Source organism: Halichoeres trimaculatus, unplaced genomic scaffold (genome assembly GCF_033239565.1).
Source record: "Halichoeres trimaculatus isolate MK-OKI-2021-1 unplaced genomic scaffold, fHalTri1.1 fHalTri1_scaffold_18, whole genome shotgun sequence".
Classification (NCBI taxonomy): domain Eukaryota; kingdom Metazoa; phylum Chordata; class Actinopteri; order Labriformes; family Labridae; genus Halichoeres; species Halichoeres trimaculatus.
In genome coordinates this window covers 17,460,324-17,474,810 of record NW_027437196.1, presented here as the reverse complement: position 1 = coordinate 17,474,810, position 14,487 = coordinate 17,460,324, and the positions used below count along the sequence as shown (strand labels likewise).

At 39.0% G+C, this 14,487-nt stretch overlaps 1 pseudogene; it reads right to left on the bottom strand.

Moving 5' to 3' along the window:
• Window positions 1–953: 953 nt before the first annotated feature.
• LOC141807849 (uncharacterized) lies at window positions 954–1,604 on the bottom strand (annotated as a pseudogene).
• Window positions 1,605–14,487: the final 12,883 nt, after the last annotated feature.

The following is a 14,487-nucleotide window of genomic DNA, read 5'->3' as shown; positions in this document are numbered from 1 at the left end:
AAATGTTGTAATTAATCATGGTAATGGGAGCTCAGTGGGGGCTCATTCACAGCACACCTGAAAACTAGAATCCTCAGTTCCTTTGCCCTCTGTAGCAGCAGAGGAGAGGTAGCTGAGGGGAACGTTATTAAAGTAATGAAGAAAATAAGGAGAGCACTAGAGCTGGAACAAGAGATTGGATTTGAATATTAGAGGCAAGAGTTCAGAGTGGAGGATGGGTTCCACGGGGGAATAAGGTGTGTAAAGATGATAAAAGAGATACTGAGGGGGAAAAATTGAAGTGCTGACTCAGCTACTCAACTAAAAAGCTAAAAGTATTCAGTCCCAAGCTCTGACAAGGAAAGTGCAGTACACACTAACAAAGAAGCCTCTCACAATGTTTCTTGGCTCCTTGTCCTGGCATACTGGTGTAGAAAACTATCACAGCTTAAAAGCAATGTAGCAGTGTATGTATGAAATCACACAACTAAAAACTGTGATTATTGTCACGATTAACCCAAATTTAATAAACGAAATGGGAATTAAGAAACATATTGCCTCCTTCAGGGTCAGACATTTGTTGCAGAAAGGTCTTCACCTGTTGGAAAAAAAAACCCCAATATCTATTAAATCTACAGTTCTACAGCTCTACAGTTTCATTTAGCAGACACTTTTGTCCAAAGCGACCCACAACACAAGAAAGAATTTAGACAGAAAGAGAAAACCTAGTTAGAGTGGCATAAGTGCTACAAGTTATTTGGATGCAGGTGCTGCCATTAAGTGCAAGATTTAAAAAAAAAAAAAAAGAAAGAAAAAAAAAGAAGAATCTAGCCAAATGACAACAATCAATTGCTGCAACAATATACTTCAACCTTTAACAACATTCAGTAATTAGTGCTGAAAATTCACTAAGAGCTGGGTCTTAGACCCTTTGACTCATTCTACCCCTGAGGACAAAGAGGAGAAGTGTCAGATTAAGAGCCTAAGTGTTCCCTGGACAGATGAGTTTTCAGACTTCTCTTAAAAGTATAAGGGACTCAGTAGGTTGTATAGAGTTGGGTAATTCATTTCACCATTTGGGCACAACAAAGGAGAAGAGTCTGGCTAGTGAATTGGAGCCATGCTTGGCTGGGATGACCAGGCGTCTTTCACTAGCAGAGCGTAGTGGGCGAGAAGGAGTGTAGACCTGAATGGGGGACCCCAGGCAGACAGGAGCCGTTCTTGTCAATGTTTTGTAATCCAGAAGAAGAGCTTTGAATTTGATTCGAGCTGCTACTGGAAGCCAGTGGAGAGAGATTAACAGCTGGGTGATGTACTGTTTTGGGCTGGTTAAAGACCAGATGTGCTGCTGCGTTCTGGATCATCTGCAGAGGCTTAAATGTACATGCAGGGAGGCCTGCTAGTAGGGAGTTGCTGCAGTCGATGCGTGAAATCACAAGGGTCTGCACCAGAAGCTGTGTGGCCTGTTGTGTCAGGTAGGGTTTGATCTTCCTGATGTTATAGAGGGCATATCGACAAGATCGAGCAATCCAGGCCACATGAACCTTAAAGGTCAGCTGGTCGTCAATCACACCACACAGATTTCTGCCAGAGGGACAAGCTGGAAGGACAACGAGATGGGGCATCATCCGGTTTAGAAGTTATCTACAATTTTAGCTTATAACCAAGTCTCAAAAAGCTACATGTCTTGTGATAAAACTACTCTTACATTCACCTGCATTTAAGGTTTATTGGTTTGTGTGACTGGGTTGAAAACAAATTAAACCTTTTGTTGTCACAAAGCTTTGGATTTTATTGCATAAACATTCAGTCTACTTGTGAGACTTTCTGAACTGTCAAGGTGTGTGAAGAGTTTTCAAAGCAGTGGTGAGGTTCAAAGCTTTGAATGTCACAAATCATGTGGCATTTCATCTTTGACACAAGCTCTGACTCTTTGATGTAAAGCATTGCAGCTGACTTAAGTTTACAAGCTTCAGAGCTGTATATCTTCTGCCAATCTCTAGTAGTCGTATAAGTTTTGCATGCATGCTAATGCTAATGTTAAAGCTGTGCTTTAATCAAAGTCCAACACTTTTTTTTTAATTATTATTATTTTGGACAAACCCTCTGTGTTCTGTTGTCACTGATGATCCAGTTATTTCCATAAATGTCATAATTTGATGGATATCCTTTGAGCTTCCTTGAAACCAGCCCTTTCCTTGCTGTACTAAGTGATCAGATACAGCCTGGTGGTGCTGCACTCCTCTTGTGGTTTTGCTATTGTGGTGGTGTGGAACATGAGATAAGTGCGAGAATGGGGCTGTGACAAATTGCAGACATGTCGCGCTACTGGTATGAGTTTTATTTCTGAACACTGGTTAAGCCTTCTGTGAACTGAACCTTTTATCCAGATCACACCCACATTTTTCTCCCTGCTCCCTTTCACTTGAATTATCATCATTGAGAACTATTGTGTTGGGTGTAGAGAAAGTTTTTTTTTCAACTGAGTTGGAAAGTTGTCTTATTATTCAGTCAACTCTGCCAAAGAACTAAGTGTGCCTATGTCACCTGACGTCTCAATCAGTTTTGCAAAGATTTTTTTTTTCTGATTTTGGTGCCTGTTGGTTAAAAATCATGCATTATTTCTTCAAACCTCGCTAGTTATACCAAAAGTTTTTGGTTAATGTCCTGCTCTCAGCCGAACCATTGTTTTCCAAAGACTGTCAGATACTTAAAACTTGGTCAAAATAACATTAACATAACCTTGCATGCAGGGTCAAGCCCAAAATCTTATTAAATGACTCTCCAGCTTGAAATACACCTTCTTCATGGCGGACATTGGGTGTCAACATTTGACAAATTTAGCTCCATTAAGTGTTTCTGTCAGTGAGCCAGCACATTTAATACAATGGACCTGCAAGCAGCTCACCGAAATGGAATGTGCTTGTTATTTGTGTTATTAATCACCAGTGCTTTTCCTGCAGGGACATGCCAAAGTGTCCACTTTGAAAAAGGTCCAACATAGAGTCAGCAGAAAAAGGCCCTTTGCAAAACTGTATTGCTAAACAGCAGTAATGTATGCGTTCAGTGGTGAAATGACCTGGAGCAGAGGGATTTATTGGTGAGGAGAAACCTATTTTAAAAAGTATTGTTTGCTTTGGATTTGTTGTAACTGAAAAATGGTATGATTTATGTATAGGTACCTGCTGTGATTTTGTACTTGATGAGCTTTCACTTTACATGAGTCAATGCCTACAGTTTTTACCGGGCTGTCTCTGGAAGCATTTCTCTCATGCTCTTTGTTCGTCTTAAGAGCATTGAAAGATGCCCTTTCCACAAAAGTGAAGAATAACAGTACAATGCTTTGTATGCTAATAAGGTAGAGTGCATGTGTGCCATATCAGTTAAGAAGACCTTTCCTTACCTCTGCATTCACATCTCCCCTCACACTGATAACATGCTGCAGCAAAGGAGTTGTTCCTAATTTTAATTTGTGCAAGTTGAGCCAGTGATGGGTTTATAGTTATCTTAGAGCAGGTCAGAACATCTGCGTCAGCTAATAAGCAAAAAAAGATGTTACTGTGGCTTATCAACGGCATGGAATCCGAACCTGAATGGGGCTTACAGCATGAAGAAGAATGTAATGTAATAAAATGCAATGCTGGGATCCAGTTTTTGTGTTGAATGAAAGCTGACTGGGGCTGGAAATGAGTTTTTAACTGACTTTAAAAAATAAAAGCATGTGGGTCCACATAGTATGTGAATGTAAACAAAGCTCATCAGGTTTTAAGCTCACATTTACTTTTCTTGGATCTCCTCACTTAGTCCTGTAAGCATTTTTTCCACAAATACCTGACTGAGCTGTATAATTTCAACATAAATTGGCTTACAGTAAACTTTTATTTAACAGTACAGCACTGTTTTCTGTTGTCAATTAGGTTTATGTAAAAAGGAATGTCTGGAGAAAAGAGACAGTATGGCATGTTGAAACTATAAATCAATTTTGTCACCTTAATGCCACACATTGGTTTGCTGACCACATCTTAAGTTTAAAGCTTAGGCTCACTGATGGCTGCCGTGCCCTCTGTGTTAGCTTCAGGATGCTAACTGTAGCTGTGGTTGGCCTGTCGTTGTAGCCTGTAATGTTAGAGTAAATAAGCTTCGCTGTTTTCTAAACATTGTGCACTCGGAGCTCGTGGCCCCGCTCTCAGTGACGCGGAAAAGCGGACAGTATCAGCTGTGGCTCATTTACATATGAAGGTCACGCCCACTAAATCAGACCGTTCTGAACAGAGGGGCTATGAGAGCCTGGAAACAATGCTGCTGTGCTTGATTTATTGGCTTTTTAGACCAAAACATGTTACTACCATTTCATGAAGACATCAATGATCCATATTAAACAGCAGAAAAGGAGCAGAATATGGGACCTTCAACACTTATGGAGCTAGGACTGCGAACCTCGCAGACTTTGCACCTGGCTTGCCAACATCAGAAAAGAAGAATATGGGGTGATCAAACCTCCCTTGCAAAGTAACTTAAATTAACCTGTCTTCTTGTAGCCCACTGCTTATTCCTTAAGGATAAATAACTCTGACTCCCATGCTTTGGAGATCAAAAAACCTCCCAAATGGCCTGCGGGTATAAATCACAAATCAAGCCTTCTTCTTGTTCTTTTCGTGTGGACTCCAAAAATCAGGGTTGTAGAGGTAGCAACATAGAGATGGGAATTTGAACACCATTGCTCAAAATGTCATTATCATTTCTGCTTTTTGATTTCCTGATCATTTCTCGTGAGATTTCCAAAACTGCATGCTTTGTGCTAATGTTAATGAGGTGATTGGACATGGACTTGCACACAAATTCAACTCCTGTATACTGGAATTGTGGCTAGAAAAAATATTCAGGACAGTTTTATTATTGTATTTTTTTCCTTGAAGCCTTTTAAGATACATATATGACAATATATCTGGAGTGGGGAGATTTAATATGGGGCCAGATAAGTTTCTTGAATTCAGACTGGGGTGGCTACATGAGGCATATGTTCAAATCTTTGGCAATTAAAGCTGATATAGCATTCCCCCTTTTAAATTATTAATCACGGTGCCATGTTGTTTAAATGACATGTCTTCATCATGCTTCAGTCATGAAATCATATAAATCAAACATCAGAAAAAGTTAAGGATCAGCTATAGACAGCCTTTTGGGTGCCCAAAAACATGGCTGCATCAACAAGTGCATCAACAAGTGGATCAACCAAGAATGCAACAAGATATTACTGAATGATCACTTATTAACCTTGCGTTAATGAAAGACAATGTCGCCTAACAGTAGTAGCAGTAGTGGGGATGGGCTCAACCTTCTAGAAGCACATGTACTTTGTATTTAGCTCAAATGTGTAATTTTAACACCAGTTTCGTACATCAGCTCGGAACAGCCACAGAGTCAAAAACTGACTTAATGTAGATTTTAACATGTGTACGGGCCTTGTAATGAGTTTGCCAACCTTATGCGTTGTAAGAAAGTGATGCTTATTGCATTTGAATGAACACAAGAAACATAATGTCAGAAAAAAAGTCAGTCTGATTGTGTGTTGTCAGACAGAGGTGGACCAGAATCAAAAGTCTGGGTTGGCCTATTTCACATTTGGTGTCAGAGTGAATACTTTGCATGCCTAAGCATAACAAAAGACTTCATGGTTTTCATTATGTGTTCCCTTTAAGGTTGCCCATGGCAGAAAAGGCTTTTGGTTGGGGTCAACCTAAAGCCAGTGCATTAAGGACCTGGTCTGGGCACACTGGGTGGATTCTTTGCCAGATGAGCCAAAGGGTGTCCCATTTTAGGATCTAAGTTTTTAGCCCTAACAGTAAAGTTTTATATTAACATATTCAAAACAGCTGGGGGTGCTAAAATAGGATGGGTTATGAAGGGAAGAGTCAAAGGCAATTTATTCTGAGCTTCAACAGAGAATTACTTTTTTTTTATTCCTTTGTGCTGTGACATTTCCTGGCACGCAAAACAGACAACTATACTTGGAAAGCTGCAAAACAAACTTTCTCAGTTGATACCTCCATAGGTTTAGGGCTCAAGGTTTGTCATTTTCCTACTTTCAATCACAGTGTCCTTCATATTTATTAAGTAACATCTGTGCATGGCTGAAAATTCTGGCCTTCTCGTTCATGTGTGTGCGCATCGTTTGTAAGCAGATGTGCACAAGTCCCCTATGGCTGTGAGGTTTATAGGAAAAACAGATGTCACCAGTTGGAGGGAGAATGAGGGAGATACATGCTGTCAGACACAATTAATAGGAACAAGAAAGCACACACAAACACACAGGTACACAGCACCACTTCCTGCTTTCATCAGTATAAAGAAAAGGCTGAGTGAATACATTTCTTATTGAAGAATTTCACACTGGTTTGACTAAACAGAACAGCTATACAAACCCACCAAAACCACTCCATTGTACTGTATGTAAACAGCCTCGGGAGAAAGTCATTTGGTGGAACTCTTCAGGTAAAAGAAGCAGTTTCGAGGGCAAACCAAGGTGAAAAAAGAGCTCTCTGTTTTTCAAACTTTTCCTTTGTGACTTTAAAGCGTGTTGAAAATCTCACAACCTTGCTTTGCCCATCCATCTTTTGTTTGTGCTGACTTGCCAACAGCTAATTGCCTTTTGAATAAATAATGGCATCCATCAAAGTATCCATTTAACTCAAAAATAACACAAATATAAACTAAACCCCATCATTATATTTGCAAGTGTGAATGACTCATACTTGAGAAACTAGCATTTCAAAAATTTCATACAGAATTTACTTTAGAATTATTGTAGATTTCCTAATACACACCTGCTTCTGAAGGTTTTCTGTGACCCACTCTGTGTACTTTAACTGGTGAGTAAGTGCTCCATTGGCTGTGCTGGCATTTGTTGTTTCCTTGAGCCATCAGCATTGGGTGGCAGCTCTGCTGGCTGCTGTAGCCGGCTCATTAGCTCATTAGATCATTAGACTGAGCCGCTGGCATCCTGGCATTGGGAAGCCAACAAAGTGAGTTACAACACTGCAATGAGTTTCCCAAAAGACTGTTGGGTTTTTGTCAAAATCTGATGCAGAAGGCTTGAATGTGTCAGTCTGTATGTTGGAAGCTCTTATCACTTAACAGCACAAAATCAAGAAAGATGAACCAACAAACTATCCTGACACTGTTAGATAATTATTCACTTCTTTTAGCGTGAAGGGCTAGATTTGATGGATTGTTGAGTAAAATGTTGCACATGTTCAGGCTGTGTCTGATGTCCCTTGGGTGCTTAGTCCTTTTGTTTCCTTCATGTTTTTAAAAATTCCAGAGACAGTCAACACAAAAAGCAAAATCATGGTTTTTGGCTAAAGTGGGCTCCACAAAACAGGCTAAACATGCACTCACCATGAACTTTTTATAAACTCGCTAAATCTCAAACCTCTTTGTCTTTTCTCAACACCTTCCACCCACACAAACTGACTGACCCCTCAGGCATGATCACTTCCACGTTACGTTTGGCACTTATCAGCCACCATAATTACCTACAAAGCTCTCCGTTTGTAAAAGAAGTGCTGTCCCCAAGTTTTAGTGAATTGGATCTGTAAATCTTCTGAAATTGGTCCAGTGAGTATTAATTATTTAGTTTGGTGTCCCAGTGGCTGGGACGAGACTTAAAGCATGACGCGAAGACATGACTGCATGCACAATAATGTAAGAGTCAAAAGTGTTTTTTTTTTTATTTTGTTTCAACAACTGGAATTTCAGTTAAAATTGTAAAATTATTCTCACTGCAAAACTTTGTCAGCTGGCATGATGTTATCATAGAGACATCTATGTGCCAATAAGGTCCTAGACCACCCAACCATGATACTGAGAAATAGGATTTAGAAATGCCATATTTTTACTCTAATGGTCTCATCTTGAGATTGATTAAGATTAGGCATATACATAGAAGTGAGACTTTTTAAGCTCACTGAGAAAGTCCTCACAGAGACTTTATACTACACATTTTAATATACAAAAATCTTTCAGGTATCCACATTCATTAGCAGGTTAAAACTGGTTATTGTTAAGGCCCTATAATGCTTACACAATGGATCTCTTGTTCTAATCATGGTAGACTAGGAATTCACCACAAGAGCTACAATTTTGGCGATGCTCGCAGACATCCAAACTATAATGTCTAGGTCACATCTTTTCTGATGCTTTCAACAAATCAACTTTAAGGACAAAATGTTCACTCACCTTCTCACTGTTCACTTCACCTGTGAGTGGTCGCCTTCTTTTGGAATCAGTGCATAACACAAATAGTTTTAGAAATATGGAGAATACTTTTAGCAATGTTTTAATTACTCTCAGTAAAAAGGCAGGCACTTTAACAAAGTGAACACTAAACTAAATCACAGAAAGGATTTTTACAGCACAAAGCTAATTATCCCATCAGGGATTGGAGAAGGTTGAAGTCAGGAAGTGAATCTTAGATTCTAAACGAATGTTAATTTTTCTGAAAAACTCTAACACTGTGTTTTGGGAGAACTGTGTCTTTTCTTCATATAGAAAAACAGAAGTGGCTATTGTTTGATTTTTATATTTGTTTGTGACACCACAATAACAGTCATTCTTTGACTGATGCCCTTTTTTTAAATTGTAAGCCAACATTTGAGATGGAAACAGCATACATTAATATTGGTGCATTTTCTTGAAGCATCTGCCACAAAGCACAACAAATCCTCTGCCAGCAACAGAGTTCCTGCTTAGCCAGGGCTGATTTTTAGCCAATGCAACACATTTTACCTCGACATACCGTTCAGAAACTGCCAACAGTATATAATCTCCCCCTCCTCTTATCTGAAGCCGTCTATACCTCCCCATTTCCTCTAGCGTATTTTTACCTTTTCATTTTCCCATTTATTCTTTTGGCGGTCCCTGACTCGTTTCCATTATTACTCCTCTTTTTCTGCTTCACAGTCCCTAAACAGCTCAGATAAAGGAGGAATAAGCAGGTATGATATTAGAGAATATTTCCCCTTTTTGATATTTCTCTGTGGGATGTTCATAAAATGCATCCTTGGGCCTTTTTTCCTTTTGTGTCTAGAAGGCTGCATTTAAGATCCCGCGACGGATCAAGTTGTCTAGGAGAAGAATTACACTGCTGTCGCACCTACTTCTGTGTAAGTGTGTGCATGCACCCCCAGCACCCACACCAGCCTCTGGGTAGTGGTGTGTGCATGTGTTTCAAAGTGTGAGTGTGCATGTCTCTGTTTGCCTGCGATGTGTGCTTCCTCGAGATAGGGGTTTCAGTCGTGTGTAACCGCTGAAATTGTATTTGCTAATGGAGCCATTTTGGGACAAGCAGGCTCAGACGGAAACAGGGTTATCTGACCTGAGATAAAACCTTGTGTTTGTTGGTATTTCTTCCCATTGATGCACCCATTTCTTCTGGCACCTAAGCCCTTCTCTTTATTCTCTACATTATAGTCACATAGTTGAGAGATCAAGGCAAGTTACACCACATCCTGGTGTGTGTCTTCAATCTCTCTCTCTTTTTTTTAATTAGACAAGATTTTACATGTTTGTGACAATATGATGACGACAACATTTTGTTAAACACATCAGCAACAACTCTCTGTCAATGGATAAACACAGGTCTTTACAGAACACATTCCTACATTTTGGTTTAGTTCACTCAAAAAATGATCCCAGTATCACTCACCAGCACAGATCTCAGTACACAGATGATATTTATCCTCACTGGAGATAATGATGGATCATGGGTTCATCAGCTCAGTGCAGTTACCGTAAAAAACATCACCACCTGCCATTAAATTGCCATAGCAAGTGACATCTGCAGGCACATCTGGAGTTGAGAAGCAGTTTGGTTGCAGCATTACGCAACACTGAGTTACCATCTACACTGAGCCCAACAGGGAGACTGAGGAAATGTGCTCTAAAATAAGACATCTGCAGGATAGAAAAAAGTGGCACCTTGCACAGTAATTGACAGGACTGGATAAAAATTAAACAAAAATATGTTTTTTTATGATTGCACTTCTGTTTTCTTAGTAAAACAGATGTTAAAATACTCTAAAAGTGAATGAAGACTTAAAATATGCCTTACAAATTATGTTTCCAATCAAGCTGTAACAAGAGCATAATTTGCCACAAAAGACAACGAAGTGGAGAAGAAAATGACTGAATCACATCTATTAGAACACTGGCATAGACTGCAGCTTAAACTTCCTCTGAACTAATCAAACACACATGTTTAAATAATATATTTATATTTAATAATATATGTGGATGGTGGGTGTGAGGAAACATACAGCTAGAACAAAGAAATGAGACCGTATTAAGGAGATTTTATTTGTTTATTAATTCTGTTTGTATTACTTTTTTTTTCTAAAAAGTTTTCCTGTTCTCTTTACTTATGGTGCAAAAATACACCAGATCTGTCTCTTATAGCATATGATCCAGAGTGGTGTGGTTCATGATTGATTTGTTTAAAATGAACAAATCATCTGGGTGAATCACTTACTGAAAAGAGTTGTTTAAATGCTTCTTATAGCTGCTGTCAGTTTGCAAAAGGCTTATATATCCAACTTAGTTTCACTCAGCTGACTATTTGAACATCCTTCAATGATTTCTCAATTCGATCCTGTTTCAGTCTGTACGGTGTGTGTGTCTGAGGGTGGCGACCAGTGGCAGACTGGGACTGAAAAACAGCCCGGGACTTTGACTCGGCCCAGCCCACAACAACGGGACGCATCGGTAGACCGGCGCACCCCCTAGTGGTGCCTTTTGTGTTGGCGGGGAAGTTAGTGGTCCAGGTTGTGGGATATGTAACACGGCTACATGCCGTGCCAGAGTTGATGCACGTGTACAAACCAGGCTTTATATTTCTGTTGTTCTAAATTCTTGTATAAAGTGTTAGTGCATCTCTCGGAGATCTAATCAATACAGGTATGTTAAAAGAGTAAAAGGTACATTTCACTTCACCATTTTTCTAATTAAAACAGAAAGAAACCTCTGAAGGGCAATCTGTTTAATTTCTAAACAAAAAATATTGATACATGAGGAAGACAAATGTCCACCTTCCACCTGAATGTCAACATTAATCAAAGCTATTTGGTTAGTTGGCAAGGAGATGATTAAGTCTGACATATGTGTGTGTCTGAGTGTGCCTATATATATCAACTAAGTAATCTACAGCTGTAGGTAAAATCTCGACATGTTTTTCTCTTCGGCATCAAAAGCCCTCTGGCTATTTTTTTTATTAACAAGAAAGTAGAACATAACTATGAAACCATCCAATTCCTTCTAGCTTCCTGATTATGACGGTGTTATTGTCAATCATACATTTTATACATATATTTATAGATAATGAAATGGAATGGTCTGTCCTCTTACCCCCACAGTAATTGAAAAGGTCTCTATCTTTCTCCAGCCCTGGTCACTTTCTCATTAGCCTTGCACTCAACTCTGAAATGAGTCGTCAAGCTTCCCAGTCGGTATTACCATGGACACGACATTACCATCATTGGTGGAAATATTACATCGTCAGAGTTTTAATAATAGAATGGGCCTGGGGAAGGGTACTGGGGTTGACGGTGATAGTAAAGAGGTGTGGTGTGAGGTGAGTGTAAGTTCATGCTTGAAATAATGAGGGTGTTAGGTGAATTAATATTTTTAGGGAGAGAGGTATGAATACGTGAATGGGAAAGGTAGCTTTTATGGATTCCTATCAACTGAATCTATGTGTATTTTAAAATGTGTGATGGCCTGGCATACTCTCAGAGGGAAATATTGCTTTAATATTCCACAGATTCAGCTGCCCATTCAATTATTTTTATGCGTCTGAGTAATGTGTCCATTATGAAGTTGCACTATCTCAAATGGTTGAAGTTTTGGTTCGAGACAGTATTGCTTTTTTGAAAAAGAAGAAACCATTGTACTGTAAAATTCCACTGGCAGATACAGATGATTTTTTCCCGAAGCTTTTATTGTGTGATCTTGTTTAAAGTTTAAAAGGTGCAGAAAAAGGCAGTGTTAGCTGTGATATCTCTTGAGCACATTTTGTTCATTTTTCCTTCTTTGTCTGAAGACATCAATAAAAACAAGGCTTTTTTTTATTTAAAACGACATTAGCTGACCTAAAAACTATGGTTAAAACAGATATTATAAATTATTCAATTATGCAGCCATGCTGTTGTTGAAATTGCCTGGTAGGGTTTAATGCAATGTGAAAAAGTGGAGCAATACTGTAATAGTGTATGTTTTATGTATTCAGTGGGAGAAATTTATAGGCTGCACTGTGGAGATTTGGCAGGCAGATGCAAGGGGGGAGAAGGCGTGGGTATGCATGTGTGGGTATGTGTGGTGGGAGTTGGAAGAACATAAAAGTGTATGGGAAGATGGGGAGCAGCGCTGTTAAGATTTTAGACTTACAGGCTGCAGGAGCACAAGGGCAAAAGGGCACCTGTTTGTGTTTGCAGCCAGCCAATCATCATTGGATTAAAAAGGATCACGACCTTCAGCCTCCAACGAGAAGTAAAAATCCTGGAACAAACAGTGCATATAAGGTGTTGTCACATACACACGCTCACTTCAACAGCCACACACATCAGTTGCGAGTGAGGACTGGCTGGTAAAGAAAGCCTTGGATTTGCTACTATAAATCCAGCTTATGGACAAATGGCCACCACAAACAGAGAAAATGCCTCCACAGCAAAATCACCCACGCCCGGGGCTGCTACAGAGAGCAGGAGAGTCCATTTTGGACTCCATGGGAGAGGGTGATAAAGACTGGAGAGATGACAAAAGAGAAGAGGAATTTCAAGGGAGAGGATAAATAAAGCATGGTGTGCATTAGACAGACCAGGATTTCTCCTGTTTATTTTGGGCAACACTGGAGCTACGCTGTGGTTTCATGCAGAAGAGAAAAAAGGGAAAAAGCATACATCAGTTTCAACAAGAGTCCAAAGTATTGACATCATTTTGGTTTAAGTGTGCTTTATGCAAAGAGTGCCGTGGGCTACGCCTGACAGGTTCTTAACAAACCTGATCGTTGTCAAAGTATTTCACATTCCACACCATTAATGTTATATTCAAAATTTCAACAAAGTTTTTGGTGACCTGGTGAGTCACTATTGATCTTTCGACAATTAAACTAGTCCTGCAAAGACTCCTTTTCATTCATGTCAGGGTAATTTAAAGTCTTACTGGCAAATTCTTGTAGACCACTTGCCTTTTGGGGCCAAGATTTGAAGATACCTGCTGTATGTGCCACCACCCCCATACATAGATTAGTTTGTTGCCTTGAAACAGCAACATGCTACAAGGATGCTATAGTATCGTGGTTGCCAGTATACACAACAACAACAACAAAAAAAACCTGAAAACAATTAATTTATCCAAAATCTTTTATTTGAACCAAAAATACATTAAGTTTCAAAAATTTCATTTCATGCTCAAAACAGTACAAATCCACGTCGAGCCATTTTAGTTACCATAAAAAAGGAAAGTAATAACTAACATAACCCTCTTCATCTTATAGTACATACTCTGGTCAGCCAAAAAAGAGTTGCCACCAAAGAAAAGGTCATACACTCTAATATTTTGCTGGAACGCCTTGAGCTTTGATTATGGCAAATGTTCGCTGTGGCATTGTTTTGATAAGCTTCTGAATGTCAATGTCACGCGATTTTTTTTTCCAGGGCTCCAGAGTCCAATTTTTATTCTCCCTAGCAAATTAAAGCCTTTTTTTTCAGTTAGCCTCATTAATTGCTGACTGACAGTGGTCAAACTCTACCATCATCAACACAGGATCTTGGTGAAAATAAATGCAACACTGGACAGGAATATATCTTGTGACATTACAGAAACTTATTGGGTAACACTTTACTTAAGAGATCGCAAATTTTATTGCACTTAGGTAATAATTAGACACAGTTTTTTTCTTATTTTTTCTAAATTACCCCTGAAATTTATTAGAATTTAGTGAAGTTGGAAATTCAGGTACAACAACTCTCTTTACATGTCAGCTCTGCAGAAATGAGCAACAACCTCGGTGAAATTAAATAACAAATAGCTAACTATCAGCTGCTTATTGGGAAACTGAATTATTTGCTTTACAATTCAAATGTAACTATCACACGAAAAAATGAACCTAACTTCTGCTTTCAAGAACTAAGCAGCTATTTATCACCTGCTTCTCTGGAAAAAGCAGAAAGGTTGGGATACTTCTATAAACATGTTGTGGTGGGTTGTGATTTAATTTCAAATAAATTATTTGCTAATTGTCACCTTCTTACCTTGCAATTTGGAGTAAATTTCAAAGAAATCTGAAAAAAATTTTTGTCTAATTATTACCTTAGAACAATAAAATTTGGGGACCTCTTAAATAAAGTGGTACTGCTTATTAAAACAATGCAAATGCATGCCATAATCAAAGCTAAAGACGGTCCAATGAAATATAAGTGTGAGACCTTTTGTTTTTGGTGGTAACTTTTCATTTGG